Below are 16,967 nucleotides of genomic sequence, written 5' to 3' on the forward strand. Positions count from 1 at the left end.
ACTCAGCTGAGAGGACATGCTGCAGGAGAGACAGATGGAGGAAGGGGGCATTGTGCACCGTATCTCCATCAAACTAATAGGCACTCCTGTGCCCCCGGGGACTGGCAAGCTGGATGCCAGAAAAGAGGAGGCAATCCGAGCTTTCACTTTTTAAAATGAGTATAGGACACGCAAGAATACTAAACAGATTGATAGGGTCTATGCGTGGCAGCTCCGCCCGCGGGATTTCCCCAGAGGGCGCGGCGGGACCAGGCCCGGCCACAGAGCACCGCGCCTGCGCACTGCAGACTCTGAAGCAGCGACCTTAGCAAGGTGGGCGGGGGCTGCCCGGGCATCCGGGTCCCTCACCCCGCCCCGCTTCATGAATGAGAGGCGCGGCGCCCGCCCCTCCCCCCGGGCCCGCCCCTCGCCGGGGGCCGCGGTGCGCAGTCTGCCGCCGCCACCTCTGCCGCTGTCGGTCCCGACGGACGCTCACCGCCCGCAGCCTGCCGCCCGGCGCTGACGGTCCTGCACGCCCGTCGTTGCCGCCGCCGCCGCCGGCGCTCCCGAGTAAGTGAACGAGTGAGGGCCGGGGCGCCGAGGGCTGTCGCCCACGAGTTGGGGCTTAGGGAACCGGGCGGGTCCGGGTTCGGGATGCTGAGGAGATCGCGGGCGGGCGCCAGCCTCCCACACACACACACTCCCGGCGCTCCGGCGAGGGACGGGGAGGAGTGGGACAGCGGCCCTAGGCCAGGAGGGACGCGAAGGAGGGTCGGCCCCGGGCCGGAGGGTAAGTCCCGCACAAAGGGCTGCGCGGGCTGTCACCGGGAGGTCACGGAGGGAAGGTTCGCAACGCCCCGCCTGCTCCACTTGCCAGTGCTGGGCGTCGGGCCCCCGGGCGTGGGAGGCAGCTAGGATGTGCAGGAAGGCGAAGACGGCTGCCTCGGTGTTGGCGATGGGAACGCGCCTTGAGGGGCGCGGCGTGGCAGTGTTTTCCTGGTCCCCATCTGCTCCTCCCCTTTCTTTGTGGCGTTTGTCTCGTGCCCGTTTGTCACTGTATGTATAGATATGGTCTGGGGTGCGATCTCTCGCCTGGGCTTACTCATTAATGAAAGTCAGGTGGTAGCCTCCGATCTGTGGGGGCGGGGGGCGGCGCGTGTGCTTACACAGGCCAGAGAATTAAGGACCCTCCTTTGTTTTCGGAGACCTAATGAGGCATGTGTGTGTTTGTGTGTGTATCTCCTATGAAATGATTCAGAGACCGTTAAAAATGGTTTGAGGAAAAAAGACATTACTTCATCAGACCTTCACCGAATTCTGTCTCTGATGTTCTTTCCAACAGTATTTTGTTTTTCTCTTACTGTAAAATCAGTGGGTTTCGTTAATTGAAAATGTATGTCTATATTCTCATATATTTCTATATCTAGAACACTCTGCTTTTTGGGTTAATGGTAAGATACTCGTATATACGTACATGGAAATACTCCAGTACATATAGGACACTGCTCTCCTGGTTTAATTCATTGTCAATATGTCTTTATACTCATATACATGTCTATAGAAATACGCCAATGTATCTAGGATACTGTGTTTTCAGCTCCTTAGTTCGGGCAGATTTTGTTTCTTCCTGCCTCCCTGTGTTAAATAAGAAGGTGGTCCAGCAGGTTCTGTCCACCTCCTTGCTTTTTTTTTTTTTTTTTTTTCTAATGCTTTGGCACAGAGTTTTATTGCATATTACCCTGGCATGCGCCTTTGCTTTGATCTGAATTTCCCTGTGTTCTGTTGTCTGGTTGTGTAGCCCAGCTCAATGGCTCCTCTTACAGGACTACTGGAAAACAGAATACCTTTTATCATTGTCCTCATCCCCAGGAAGCTCTGCAGGTTCCCACAGACTTTGGCTTGGTCAGTAGGACTGACTGCCTGACTGTTGTCTTGGTAAAGTTACTAAAGAGTTACAGTTGATGGAGACCAATTAAAAAGAAGCAATTGGAATAGCACCAGCTATCCCTTGCTATTTCGTTTGGACCTTTTTCTCTTTTTAAACCAGATTTTATAAGTTTTAGAACATAATTGGCTGCATTTTCAATTTTTTTACCCTTATAATTTTACAGAGTGATGAGAAATTAGCTAAAGTAGGTTATAATAAACACACCTCTAAAATATATTTTTATTATGATTTTGATTCAAAATGGTGGTGAAAAATTAGGAACTTATTGGATAATATGAATAATTGAATTGGTTTAATTTTAAGGTTCTCTTAAAAATTATTTTGTAATCACATGTATGTTAATTCTTGATAATTTTCAGTGCAAAATGACATCTAAGCTAAGCAGTCTTCCACAGTATTGTTTATGTATATTCCCTCTGTTAAAAACATTTGCTTTTAATTTGAATAGGAAATTTTCCATTGGTTGTATCAGAATCCATTATTCTTGGTAAAATTCTTACCTTATGTTAGCATGGTCAAATTCTTTTATTGTGAAGTTAAAATTAGTAGAAGTTGACTTTTCAATTTGCAGAAATTTTGGTTTTATGATGTAGAATTTAAATACATTTTTATTTCATTTCAATGAATTTAAGTCAAAATAAGTTAACTTAAAAACAAAGGCTTCATTAACTTCCTTAACTAGTGTCACTAATATTGAAGCAACCCCAATAATTTTTATAAACTGCCTGCATCTGATTTTTCTTTAAGGACTCCCCTTAAACCATAAGGGGAAGTCTTAGATAAACAGAGTGGTATAACCGGAATTATCGCTGAAATACACTTGCATAGTACCACAATATTGTGGAACTTTAATTTTGCAAGAGTGACTTAGCTATTGTTTGAATCAACAAAGGAACCTATAAACATGCTGGCCTTGTTATTCAGCATTCTGTTAACTAAAATCTTTACCAACCCATAGTTTAGCATTTCCTGCAGTATGATGATTGAAGAAAAAATCCTAAAGTAATTTCTATATCATTAAAATAATTGTTATGTTAAATGTAAAATATATTCTCTATATTCATTAGAAATACTAATATTGTTTTGTTAGTGATAGTAATAGCTTGTATGGTGACATTTAGTTACCCAAAACTGGGATACATTATCCCGTCAACAATATCTAATAAATAAAAAGTAGAATTTTTTTCTATTGAGCATTTTCTAGCAATAATTGTTTTCTGTTTCAAATGGCAGTTGATTCTAAAATCAGTAACAAAGTAACATTATTATAATGTATTAACTTCAACTATATAAAATTGCCATTTTTTTAGATTGAGCAATAGTTAAAAATCAGCAATTTCATATAGTTCAACCATTTTTAACTCTCAATGGTTCCTTCTGGTATTTACATTTATCTTTATTTCATTTTAATGTTTAAACTGCTATTTCTTGATTTTTCACATTTGGGTATTATCTATGGACTTCTGTTTTGGAAGTTGAGGACTTAGTTGTCCCATTCAGCCATCTTTGCATTCCTCCTTCATACCTATACTTTGCTGTTCCCAGTTAAGTCAGTATTCAGTATTTATACGACTGCGACATTGTACCTATTATTCACAGATGATCCATGTGGGGTACTACTATTACATTTTCTTTCTTGTGCAACTTTTGTTTCTCCCAAATTAAATAATTGCCTCTTTTGTTTGTTTTCATTTGCTTAGTTTTCTTTGTGCCAATCATTAATTCACCGTTAAATTCTATGACAGAACTAATAATCGTTCAGTATTTTCAGGTATTCTCTGTTTCCTTTTTCTTAGCTGTCCTCTAGGACTTCCCTATGTCATCATCTTGGGAATTCCCTGTGCCTTCTTCCTGTGTTGAATCCTTCATTTCCTGGATCCTGTGTCTCCTTCATTCTTTAGTAGCTCCTGAGAAAGGGCATGAATAAACTCTGAAATTCTTTCCTAAATTCAGAAGTTGCAAGTCTGGAAATGTCTGGAAATGTCTTCATTTCACTCTCACACTTGAATGGTGGTTTAGCTGGACATTGAATTCTAGATTAAAAAACAGTGTCCCTCTTTTGAAGGCATTGTTCCATTAGCTTCCAGTATTGCTCTTGAGAAGTCCAATGCCATTCTAATCCCCATTTCCTTTTTTCTCCCACTCTGGAAGATTTTAGGATCTTCTGTTTATCCTTGGTTTTCCAGACATTTCATGGTGTTCCAGACATTTCATGGTGTTCCTTGAAACATCTTTTTCTTTTTCTTTCCTTTTGCTCATGGGGCAGATAATCTTTTCCAAAACGACTATGTGGTATGTATGTACATACAGACACACACACATATCCCATCTCACCCAATATGCTTTTCTTCGTGGTATTGACATGCCTCCATCAAGAGGTGTGTAGGTCTTTGTTTCCTCTCTTTGAACCTGTGCAGACATGAAGGCTCTTCAGAATGTTGGGTCTTGAGCCAACATGGTTTCGGAGCACAGCTGAATGATCACGAGCATGCACTTTGCGGGGAGGGGGCGTGTAGTTTTTATTTTTTACTTTGTGATGGAATCATTACTAGAAATAGCACCAGAGAAAGTTTCTTCAATCCAGTCACCTCTGGATTCAACGTGAAGGCTAACAGGTACATTTAAAAAAATCTGTAGGAACCATTCATGACCAAAAAGAAACAATCTTTAAGCTTTATGATTAAATATGTCATGCCTAAATATGACAAATATATTACTTGTAAGAATTTCTGTGATGGGAAGATGGAGACAAATGGTGCTACACAGGCCATGGCTTGATTGGACATTGTCAGTGACTTCATGTTTATCTCATAGATACATATTTTTTTTACCCATCAATGTTTTTTCTATTTACAACTGCCTTATCCCTCATCTAGCTTTTCCATGAGGGCACATGAGTGGCTGAATATTACTGGAGAACTTCAGAGTCATGACCAAAAATCTGAAGTGGGTTCTCAGCACTGCCCAGGAAAGCTACCAGATTCCTAATAAGATTTTTACTTGTAAATATTTAATAATTTCTCCACGTTCTTTAATCTCATGAGCAACCCACCTCTCCCCATACTGATATGTAGGCTTCATACTTCATTGAGGGTTTAGAAGTAATTAGACAGATACCCCTCATGTTCCCCCTTGCCAAATCTAGAACTCTACCTTCCTTAGGACCCATGTTTTTCTTTTCTTTTTTTCCTGTTAGAGGCAGTCCCTTCCCACGTATTCCCCCTCATACCTACTCAAGGACTTGAGCATTTGTGCTCTTTCTCTTGCATCAGCAACTCTCCGAGGTACCATCCATGTCAACATAAACACATGCTATGATATTGCCCATCTTTGAAAACAATAAAAAATTACAACAAACAACTTTTCCCTGGCCTCCCATCCATCCCCTTCTGTTTTACCTTCATGGTTTAATGTCAAAAAAGTCTGCATTTCCTCCCTACCTCCTCTATAAAACATAGCACTCTCTGAAATTCTGTTGTTGACTGATTTTTATGTCTCTTACCCCCACTGGAAGGTCAGCTTTAGGAAGGCAAGGACTTCATCTGTCCTGTTTACCACTGCATCCCATAGGACAGCAACTGGCACAAGTACCTACTCAATATGTGGGCAAAAAAGGCACAACTGACATTTTTAACCTGGAAGAATAAAGAGTTTTTACTTTTTAAAAATTGCTAGCAAAATCAGTTTTCATTTATTTTTTAAATTATTCACCACTTTTTTCACTTAGAGTTGGAAAAAATATGAAGACTATTATTAATGATTGACTTTTTCTGTACATTACATTACCTTTCACTCTTTCATAAGTATAATTTAACATTGGTAGGTTTGCATCTGGATACTGGAGTCAGACTACTTGGGGTTGATTCTGGCTCTTTCACTTTTTGCGGTGTGACCTTGTCAGATTACCTAACTTCTCTGTTTCCTCATCTTCAAGATGGACATAAGAGTAGTACCCACCTCATATGTTTATTTTCTGGGTAAAAAGCTAAACTCAGTACTTGGCATGAGGGTAAATGTAATGAAAAATAATTATAATTATAGTTATTATTTGTGTAGCCTCCCATTTCTAACATTTGATCTGACTTGGTCATTGTAATATTTTTGTTCAGAGTATTTACATCTCCTAGAATATGTTGGCTATAAATTTGATTCATATGTTTTTAGTTTTATGATTTTTTTCTAATATCTTGCCTCTCTATTCCCCAGATTACCCCCATGTGATAGATTGATTAAAATGATCTACCAGTGACACATGAACACCCTGTAGCATTTCCCAGCAGTCTAGTGCTTTGATAAGTCATTTTGATCACTTGAGAAAATATTTTTATGTCAAGCCAAGTCCTGTTCTTTGTTTACTTGGCTTCTCCAGGAGTGAGGTTCCTTTTTCATGTTATTCCATATAAAGTTTTCTTATTTCTGGAAGTAGAACTTTTAAAACACCGAAAACTTCATCAACAGATTTTTTTTTAAGTAGCTATAAGACACTGTTTTCACTTATCAGCTGGCTGGGAAGATAAATATATATAGGAACACAAAGTCCACTCTGAGGGATAAAGACAGACTTTGTAGAAGTTCAGAGTAGGGAGAGTCATGTCCTGCCAGCCTTAAGGGAGTCTTACAACTTTTCTACATGTTAAATTGTCTGTTTTAGCCTATTTCCTTATTATTTGTTTTGATTTTTATTTTGAAAGTTTACTTAATAATCATGGTAATAGTTTAGATTTTAAGGTTGACAGTATACAAACTAAAATTGAGAGCTGTTTTTAATTTTAGAAATTGTTTCTTGAATTAATTAACTTAGCAGTTACTCTGCCTCTTTCTTGTCTTGGTAGCAGTGGGGACTTCTCCAATTATCTGAGCATTTCAGACTTCAGAGTGTAGTGTTGGGTAAATTTAGGGTTCAAAAAGAATGCCAGATGGTTTGAAAGGAATTGTGAGCACTCCAACTAGTGCAGTCCATTGAAAGCCAGCTGGCTGAGCCTCATCTGCTCTGGAGGTAGGAACCAGACACTTTGTTCCATGCCAGCTGGCCCAAGAGTAGTTGGCCAGTGGCCTTACTTAGGTTGGCCATTCCTGGGAAAGCCAGCTTGGGCCTTCTATCTGTCCTAAGGATAGTCTCACACCAAAGAGTTGCTCTGCACCTCCATGGTGCTCTTGGAAGTTAGAGCAAGCCTGTGTGGAAAGGAAAAGAAGCCACTTATTAGATGGCATTGTAAGTGAACCTCACATTAAGTTGCGAACTTGCTCTGGAAAAGTGTAATGCCACTTGAATATTTATGGATTCAATGCTGTTAGGTCTATTAGATTTTCTCACTCCTAAAATATCTATAGTGAATGTTTTTATGTTGTAGATAATTTCGAGTTTACCCACTTTCAAAGTTCCAGTTTTTATTTATTAATGTAAAGTGAGATTTGCCTGTTCTTTTCATTGTCTTCTAAAGGTTTGGTCATTTGGATTAGTAAAAATTTTTGTCTTTTCATAAAGCTTGCTCCTGCATAAACCACAGGCTTCTGTAGAATGTTTATTATTTGTGTTGTCTTAAAATCTGTCTCATTTTGTCTGTTATTTGTTTTCCTAACTAAACAGGTGTTCGTATCAGATACAGTTCTTCCTTTAGCAGACTTAATGTCATAATAATTTAATTGAGAACTGCAGGTATAATGAGCATTCAGTTCATTTGATAACAGCGTTATTGAATTCTGAAAATTAGTAACTATCACAGTTTATCAGTATGCTTTATGTTACCTTTCAAAAATTTTCAAATTTGGAGATTGAATGATACTGCATTACCTATGTTTATTAAGTTCATTTAGGCAAACAAAAAATTTATGAACTACCTGTATCTCTTTATTGTTCTCTTCCCTACTCCGAGCATGAAAAATTATGCTCAGTGTTGTAAACTTGAAATAATGTAGGTATCATATCCAAATAGGCTCTTCATCTTGGACGGAAAGAAAAAGTTTGGCAGATAATGAAACACCAACCTATGAGCTAATGTGATTTATGGGAAATGGGCGGGAAGGGAAGTCAAGGTGTAGGCTTTCGTTCTTTTCCTTTAATGCAAAACAAACTGCAAAACTTCTTCAGAAATGAATCTTCAGAAATTTCATGCTTGGCTATAATTGAATAAGTTTTTTCTTAAATTTATTGTCCCTGAAAACAGGCCAGAAGGAATTTTCATGGTAGTAAGAAAGATATTTTTTAAAAATTATAGAACATTATATCAATAACCTGGGGCAATAGCCTGGGACAATATTGTGTACCTAGAAAATTGTCTTAGCTAACTTATACTAAAAACATTTTATACTGGTAGCTTTAAATACATTGCTTATTTACTCCTTAAAGTAACCCTCAAAAGATTATTTATGGATGGTAAAACAGAAGATCATAGAGGTAACCTGTTCAGATTCACAAGGTCAGAGGCCAGGTTTGGAACCCAAGCCTTCATCTTCCAACCCACCACAAAGCACAGTTGATGCTGTCATCTTTCACAAGCATACAGCTCTTTACTATTCAGATACTATTCTGCACTAGCACTTTTGGAAGACTATTGATAAAGAAAATTAAGAGACATTTGCAGAAAATAGCCAGAGAATAAGGATTAGGGGCACGTCTACTTTCTGATGATCTTGAATAATTAATCATTACAAAACTACTACAGTAAATAAAAATGACTTGTTAGAATGGGACAAAGGAGCTGTATAGTTTCCTAAAGTTGCCATAACAAATTACCACAAAATCGATGGCCTAAAACAGAAATGTATTCTCACACAGTTCTGGAGGTAAGAAGTCTGAAATCAGAGTGTCAGCAGAGCCGCTGCACTCCCTCTAGAGACTCTAGGAGAGAATCCTTCCTTGCTTCTTCCAGGTTTTGGTGGCTCTATGCATTCCTTGGCTTGTGGCTACATTACTCCAATCTCTGCTTTTGTCTTCAGATGACTCTCAATTTCTCTCTCTAATAAAGACACTGTCATTCGATTTGGGGGGAGAGGTCCACTCGGATAACTCAAAATCATTTCATCTCCAGATTCTCAACTTAATTACTTTACATCTGCAAAGACCCTTTTTCTAAATAAGGTCACATTCACAGGTTCCTGGAGTTAAGACATGGACATACTGTTTGGGGGACTACCATTCCACTCACTATAGGTGGTAAAAACTTCTTTGGTGTTGATTTTCATTGTGACTGCTGTGTCACGCATAATACCAGGTTAGACAGGTGTATAGTAGATCATGGTATAAAATGGTATTGGAAGTGTAGGACCAAATTCTGAAGTTCAGAGGAATGTTTAGGGAATCAAGGAAGGTTTCATGTTGGTTGTATTGCTTGTGACAGATGATGAAGGATAGATAGACCTTTATCAGGTGGTTGGGGTAGCCTGGAGTATGCAGATAGCGGTAGTTGCAAAGATAGGGAGCCGTCTTCAGGGAACCATAACTAATGCATTTGACTAAAGTGTGGTACTTAGAGAAATAGTGGAGAATGGGGTTGAAAAGTCTGAACCAATTAATGGGAGGCCTTGAGTGTTAAGTTGATGAATTTGTGCTTTGTTTAGAGATGCTTATCCATGAAAACACTGTATTACAAAGGTTTCTAACAAGGCCTTCAGAGCTATGATAAAACTCTGAAAAATGTGTAGATTTTTTCAATTGAAAGATTTTCAGAGGGGTCCATAACCCTAAAAAAAAAAAAAAATTAAGAACCACTGCTGTATTAGAAATAAAATATTTTATTCTTTGAAGATGTTTCTGGAAGATTATTGATTTTCTGTTTGGTTTCATTTGAATTACTTGGAAGATAATTTGAAAATAGAGCTCCAAAGAGCCTTAGTACTATCTGTGGAATATGTTATAAATTGCATACTAAAAGTTAAAATACTCTTTCAGGAGGCAGGTGAAGTAGGTCCTGGTTTCTTAGAAAACGGTCAAATGATAACACAAAAAGAAAAACAGCATTCAGTTCAAAATGCAGCTGTGACTTCTGTTTTCTGTGTCTCAATTTTCTCTTTCAGTTCCCTGCCACCATCTTTTTAGACCTCCAGAATTATGTAAAATCATGACACAGTTCCTTGTACATAGACACCAATTTTTGCTGTATCCTCACGTTATAGAAGGGACAGAGGAGCTACCTGGCACCTCTTTTATAAGGGCAGTAATCCCATTCACGAGGGCTCCACCCTCATGACCTAATCACCCAGATACCATCACACTGGGATTTAAGTTTCAATATATGAATTGGGGCGAGGGAGGGGGGCGGATACATTCAGTCCATGGCACTGACCATACGATACAAGGAGAAAATTGATGTTTTCCATATAATTCAATTTCTAAAATATCAATTGCCATATTAATTATTTCATCGATCTATTTTCTACCCAAGATTAATATTACTTAATAGATTTACCTGTCCTTTTTTCCAGCCTTCTCTGCTAGTGAGATTCTTTTTTAATTTTTTATTATAAAAAATTGTAAATATACTCAAAAGAGATAGTACAACACACCCCCATATGCTACTCAGATTCAATTATTATCAAGATTTTGCCATATTTATTTCATTTATCCTTTTTTATTTCACCTTTCTTTGCTGAAGTATTTTAAAGCAAATCCTAGGCATTTCTGTATATAAACCCTGACATACTTCTATATGAATTTCTAAAAATTAAGGATAATGTCTTATAGAACCAAAAATCCATTTTCAGACCTAATAAAATTAGCAATTACTCTTTGGTATCATCTAATAGCTAGACCCTATTCAGATTTGCCCAGTTTCCTCAAGAATATCTTTTTTTAAAGGTGGTTTGTTCAGTGAGATTCAGAGACCACAGTCACCATTGGTCATTTTGTCTCTCATGTTTGTTTTGATCTAAGGCAGTTTCTCTTCCCTCCCTCTCTCTTCGTGTGTGTGTGTGTGTGTGTGTGTGTGTGTGTGTGTGTGTGTGTGTGTGTCATGAACTAGTTGCAGGAACCAGGTTAGTAGTCCTGTGGAACTTCTCACATTTGAGATTTGTTTGCTCGCTTCATCATGGTATCATATCAAGTTTGTTGCTCTGTTCCCTGGATTTCCTACAAATGGAAGTTAGCTTAGCGGCTTGATTAAAATCAGATTTAAGTTTTTTGGCACGAATGCTAAGTAGGTGTTTAATACTGCATCACATTCAGAGGCTTGCTATGTTTGGCTACCCCACTTCTGATGCTAAAATACCACACTGATGGTCATATCTGTATCATTTATTTCATCTATTGTGGCAAAATGGTGATTTTCTTATTCTGTCATCTCTTCCACATTTATTAACAGAAATTCTGTAAAGACTTTATCTCATCAATTAGGGCTGTTTGAGGTTACCCTGAAATACACTTTATATGAGAGACTGCCAAGTAATTTTATACTCTTGTGTTCTCAAAAAAAGATAATAAGTTTAAATCAGAATAAAAGAAATTCAATTTATTTTTTGTTTTAATGAGTGTTACAATAAAATTCTGAGTATTACAGCAAAACATGAATGATTGCTTTTCTTTTACAATTGAGATGTGTATGCCAGTTGCTCTGAAAGTTAAAGGCAGAGATATTTGTAAGACTTTTATAAACTAGAATCAAGCAATGGAGAGGAAAGAGTACTAGATTAGGATTAAAAATTGAGGGATTTCCAGAGTTAATTTGGCCCAGCCGTGAATGTCTAATCTATTCATTCGAAATAGACTGGGCTGTGTGTGTGTATCTCTGTGTCTGTGTGTCCCTAAAATAAATATTGTCAGTGTTTTTGTAAGATTGTGTGTAAACCAATGGTCTCCAACCTTTTTGGCACCTGAGACCAGTGCTCCTATGAGAATCTAATGTCTGATGATCTGAGATGGAGCTGAGGTGGTGATGCTAGCACTGGGGAGTGGCTTCAAATACAGATGAAGCTTCGCTCACTTACCTCCTGTTGTGTAGCCCAGTTCTCAAACAGGCCTCAGACCAATACTGGTCTGTAGCCCAAGAGTTGGAGACCCCTGGCACTGTAGACTAAAGTAATTAAGATTATATAGTACAGAATTAATGCTTAAATATTTTTAAAGACAGGAGAACTCTGTTGAATATCATTCTTTTTATTTAAATTGCTGTATGGGAGAGAGTCCTATGATCGTAGTTTCTCATGTCTTTAACTTCATGTCTTCACATTTTTATTCAGTAAAATTACTGAGTAAAGTTATGCTGAATAAAGCCTTACTTATTTGTCTTCCATTTTACCTTAAGCCAATTTTTTTGTTTCTGAATGCATGTATTCTGAGAAAAGTAAATTTGATAGTCAAATGAAAATTAAACAGGTCAGTATTCTTAGCTTAGTGACCATCTCTAGACAGCCTCTAATCATGTTATTTGAGAATGCCATTAGAAGTATGTGATAGTATATGATTTCTCCTTAGGCAAATCCTTGCTTTGATTATGTTGTTTATTTGCAAATAATAATGCCGTTGATCTTTTCTGAAAGGTAAAGAACGCCATTATAAAGGAATGCCTCAAAAGACCATAGATAACATCAGTATATTTTTTGTCCATTGAGCAAAGCGTAAAAGCTGATTATTTCTTATCAAGACTTTAAATGGTTTTAATGATGAAAATTACATTTTCCTACCTGTTGAATTAAAAAGATGCTTGCAGAACAGCTACTGTGTGCATGTCATTACGCTAGGTGCTGAGTAGTAGGGTTGATTTCACTATTCCGCTGAAGCTGGAAATAGCCCTCTAGGAATTGTTTCAACTCTTTTGCCTCCTCACCCTCTTTTAATGCAACCAAAAACCCTTGGGCTTGGGCCCCATTGTTAGCCTTTGTTCTGTTTCCTTGTTCAAGTGCTGTGTGGGCTAGAGAGTGGAGGGAGCAACAGGGCTTCAGTGGGGTTGAAGCTTTGCCCTGTGGAGGCCACAAAACCTGTCCTTTTCTATCCTCTGCCAGAAACAAGGGTGGTTTTTGTCTTTTTAGAGATATTTCAATTATTTTATCCGGTATGCTGCTTGGATTTATCGTCTTACCTTTATTCATGTCGATACATATTTATTCAGTGTCTTTTAAGTGCCAGGTATTATTCAGTCTGAATTTATAGAACTTCCACTTGTGGTATGAATCTTTTTTCTTATTTAATGAATTTCAATGAAGTTAAAACCACTACATTTAATGAAGTTAAGGTATATTTCACTTCTGAATTTATTAGAACTGAGGTAATTTTAATATTCTAATTCTGATATTTTACACATGATCTGACTTAAAAGTTCCTGTAAAGCTGAAGAAAACTGGCTCCTCATAAGGAATTTCAGTACTTCAAGCTAAGATAATTAACCACAGATGCAATGAAATCAGTGGAACTTGCATTTAGATTTTGTTCAGACTAACTTTAGACTCCTAAAAACCTAGGCATATATTTGTGCACAGTAAGTTACAAGTTTATTTTCATAAAGGCAAAAAAGAAATGTAGTGAAAAGCATGGAAATTCTGGCCCTACTATTTGTTAACTGTGGCCTTGGTGAATCACTACCTCTCTTAGCCTCAAGTAAAAGTCATTATAATGGAATGCTTCAGAGTTATTGACTTTTTTATTTATAATTGAATAACTTTAAAGTTATTGTGAATGTAGTTTATCTCCTTTAGTAAAGCACTCTCCCAGTTATTGTTGTTGTAAGGCAAGGGATGGGACAAGAGTGAACACAACAACAATCTCTGCTGCATTTCAGTTATCTCTTTTTCATGAATATGAGACTAGTTATGCTGCCAGCCTAGCCTGGCTGCTGAGCTATGGCTGGTTAGAGCTTCCATTCCAGTAGTGGTACGAAATGACTACTAAACTGCACTACATACTTTCTTAACTGTTTAGGAGATTGTAGATATGTCATTTTTGACAGTTGTCATAAGTCAATTCTCTCCCCCCACTATTTAAAAACAGCTTTATTGAGACATAGTTAATATCCCATATAGTTCATTTATTTCAAGCTACAATGCGATAGCTTTTGGTATATTCACAGAGTTGTGCATCTATTACCAAAATCAGTTTTTGAACATTTTCTTTATTATTATCCCAAAAAGAAATCCTACTGCCCTAGCTATCACTCCCCAACCCTGCTGCCCCTTCCCTGCCCTAAGCAATCACTAATCTGTTCTTTCTGTCTCTTTACATTCGCCTTTTCTGGGCCTTTCATATAAATCGAATCATATAATATGTGATCCTTTGTGACTGGCTTCTTTTACTTAGCATGATATTTTGAAAGTCTATCCATGTCCTCTTTTTGTTATATTAAGATTCTTAGAGGCATACTGACCTATCCTGTAAGAAGGAGATGAAGTGACTTTTCTTAAAATAAAGTTGACTGGTGTCCCATACTGGTTGTCAGTTCCAGTATAGAATGTGAAAAAGATTCATATCATTTGTATATATGAATAATGTCATAATTGTTGATATAGCTTACAATATAGATAATAATGTATAACTATAGGACCATTGAAACCAAAGCTGCTGCACCACTGTCATTTTCATTTGCTATTTTCCTCTTGGAGCTAATTTTCCTGCTGAGTGTTCTGTATAACTCAGACATATTATATAGTACCTACAGTTACATGCTACATTTTTTATTTTTATGTGAGCCTCATTAGCTAAACACTAGGTATTTTTATTTGGGGATAAGCAGTGATTATATATTAGTATAAATGAGTTGTTGAAAACATGGTACATATACATATAATACTCAGAGCATATTCCCCCCAAAATTTATGGCTGTAGTTAAAATAAAAAAGCTAGCCTTTTAACTTTGAAAAACTCAGACATCTGTGCCTCAGGTTCTTCCTCTGTAAAATGGGTGATTGGATTCATTTAATTAGTGATGACTATCTTTAACTCTATGTTTCTGTAAAGATAATTAATTGTTAAACATATTTCTGATGGTCCGAGACTACTTCCTACATCACGTTGAGAAGATTGCATTGTAATGTCGGATTTCCTGTCTAATTAGTTATCTAATGTGGTGTCATGACAAAAGGCTAATGGTATGTATAGTCTTAGCAAAAATCATATTTTTCTAAACTAGAATTAGGATCCATGGTCTGATATTCCAAATGGTCTGTTAATACAAAATAATTTAGAATAAGACTCACCTAAAGCACCAGTATATTAGATAAATGGGTTCAGATGTTAGTGACAGAAAACCCAAAACAAGTAGCTTAAAACAAGATTAAAATTTATTTCTCACTTACATAAAAGTTGGCACAGGCCTAATATGGAGCTTCATGGCATCACAGACCTTTTACCAATTAATCCCTTTTCCTTCTTAGCACTCCACCCTCCACTTGGGTATAAACCATATTCTTATTGAATAAGATAGTGGTGTAGATATTACAGAGAGCAGGATGGAGGAAGGGAGGAAGCAGAAGGTAGAAGACACCTTTGGTGCTCTGTTAAGCACGATTCTTGGACACTTCCATGTGCATCTCTCGCATCAGCTAGAACTGAGACATGTGGCCATTCACAGCTGCAAGGAAAGCTAGGCAGTGTAACCATGTACCCTGCTAAAAATCTTAATTACAGTGGAAGAAATAGAGAAAAGACTTGGGTGTGGAGAGTCTCTACTACAGTCTGGCTGATGATAAACAAAAGGGGAACCCAAGGAGTGTTTGCCATTATACCTCTTCTACTAAAGAAGGAAGGAGGATTCTGTGTTTCTAGTAGCTGGTATTGGTTCTCTAAATGTAAATGTCCTTTTAGAGGAGAAGAGCTGACAGCATAATGGAAACATATCTTAAGAATGTGTCATTCTCTTTTCTGTAATGGGGTTAATGCACAGGATCTTCCAAGAGAGAACTGCTAGGTATATTTCTAGTTTGAATTCTTGAATTGATATTATGAAAGCCAATCTCTTGTGAATTTAATTAGTGTGAATTTTTCCCACTGAGTCCAGTAGTCCCTGGAGAAAGTGATCAAGCAGAGAATAGACCCAACCTTAGATATATAGACCAAACTGGGAAACATATGCCTTGTGAGGCCTCATCTGACCTGAACCACCCAACTCTCATTCCTGATCTTGAAGGGGGAGAAATCACAAACTTGCATACTCTTTAATGTATCCATCTATAAAATCAAAATAATAGTGTTTTGCTTCATGAAGATTAGTAATGGTCTTATGAAATGTTTTTATATAGGAAAGAGCTTCCAGGGCTAATAAAATGGCAAGTCTTGATTCTTAAAAACCAACTGAGAGAATTGTTCGCTGTTCTAGAATGTCGTGACCTTTTCAGAATTTTTGAAAATATATAATCAGCAGAATCAGACTCACCCTCCAGAATATTGAAATAACGTATTTCATTTGCACCATTGTCTCAGCTGTTCCATTGTCTGCCTGAAATCATAAGGTTAAAGTCTTCCCATATCTTTCTTAAAAGAACAAAGTGATCCCAGTAAACAAAGGAGAGACTTTGAGGCCATGCTTAAGACTGTAATATCTATAAACTTAATTTAATTTTCAACGGTGTAAAACTACCAGGCAGCCTGCACACTTTGCTGGATTCATAACTATTTGAGGTTTGATGAATTAGTCACAAATATCTTAGATGCTGTTTTGTGACTATAGAATTCTCCTTCTACAGAAAGTAAGATCCAAAACAACTGATAGGCTTTTGATTTATACAGATTAGCCATCTGGAAATTGTTGTTGAAAAAATGTAGCTAAACTCATGCCCGTTTCCCAAAATTCCCTCTCTGAGTCACTTCACAAAGGAGTCTATTTGTGGCCCAGGCCCAGAGATTTGGATCTGAACCAGAGTGGCCCAGGGAGATGTGGCCCAGGCTCAAATTATCCCTGACTCAGGAAAATTCAGACACTAACCTCAATGCCAGGCTCACATCAAAGAACCAAAGACCTTGATAATGATTATGAGCACGCCTATTTGCCAGGCACATCGCCCATAGACAGATGTTGTAACTGTCCTCATTTTATGTGTAAGGAAATTGAGACTTGCCTACAGTCCTAGTAGGGGAGTGGGTAAGCTTAAATATACAGGTAATGCCTCTATTAATGGCATCATC

General features: G+C 37.8%; 1 protein-coding gene across 2 annotated transcripts in view; it reads left to right on the forward strand.

Annotated features, from left to right (window-relative positions):
* Positions 1-390: 390 nt before the first annotated feature.
* Positions 391-16,967, forward strand: part of RNF24 (ring finger protein 24) — a 57,890-nt gene continuing 41,313 nt past the window's right edge. Inside the window, exon 1 of one of the 2 annotated variants that reach the window (XM_039863807.1) lies at positions 391-549. The gene's annotated coding sequence lies outside the window, so the exon portion shown is untranslated. Of the gene's footprint in view, positions 550-750; positions 770-16,967 lie in introns of those variants that run through there. The other variant, XM_039863808.1, reaches the window with a different exon arrangement.

This window comes from Pteropus medius, unplaced genomic scaffold, assembly GCF_902729225.1.
Source record: "Pteropus medius unplaced genomic scaffold, Ma_sr-lr_union100, whole genome shotgun sequence".
In the NCBI taxonomy this organism is placed as follows: Eukaryota; Metazoa; Chordata; class Mammalia; order Chiroptera; family Pteropodidae; genus Pteropus; species Pteropus medius.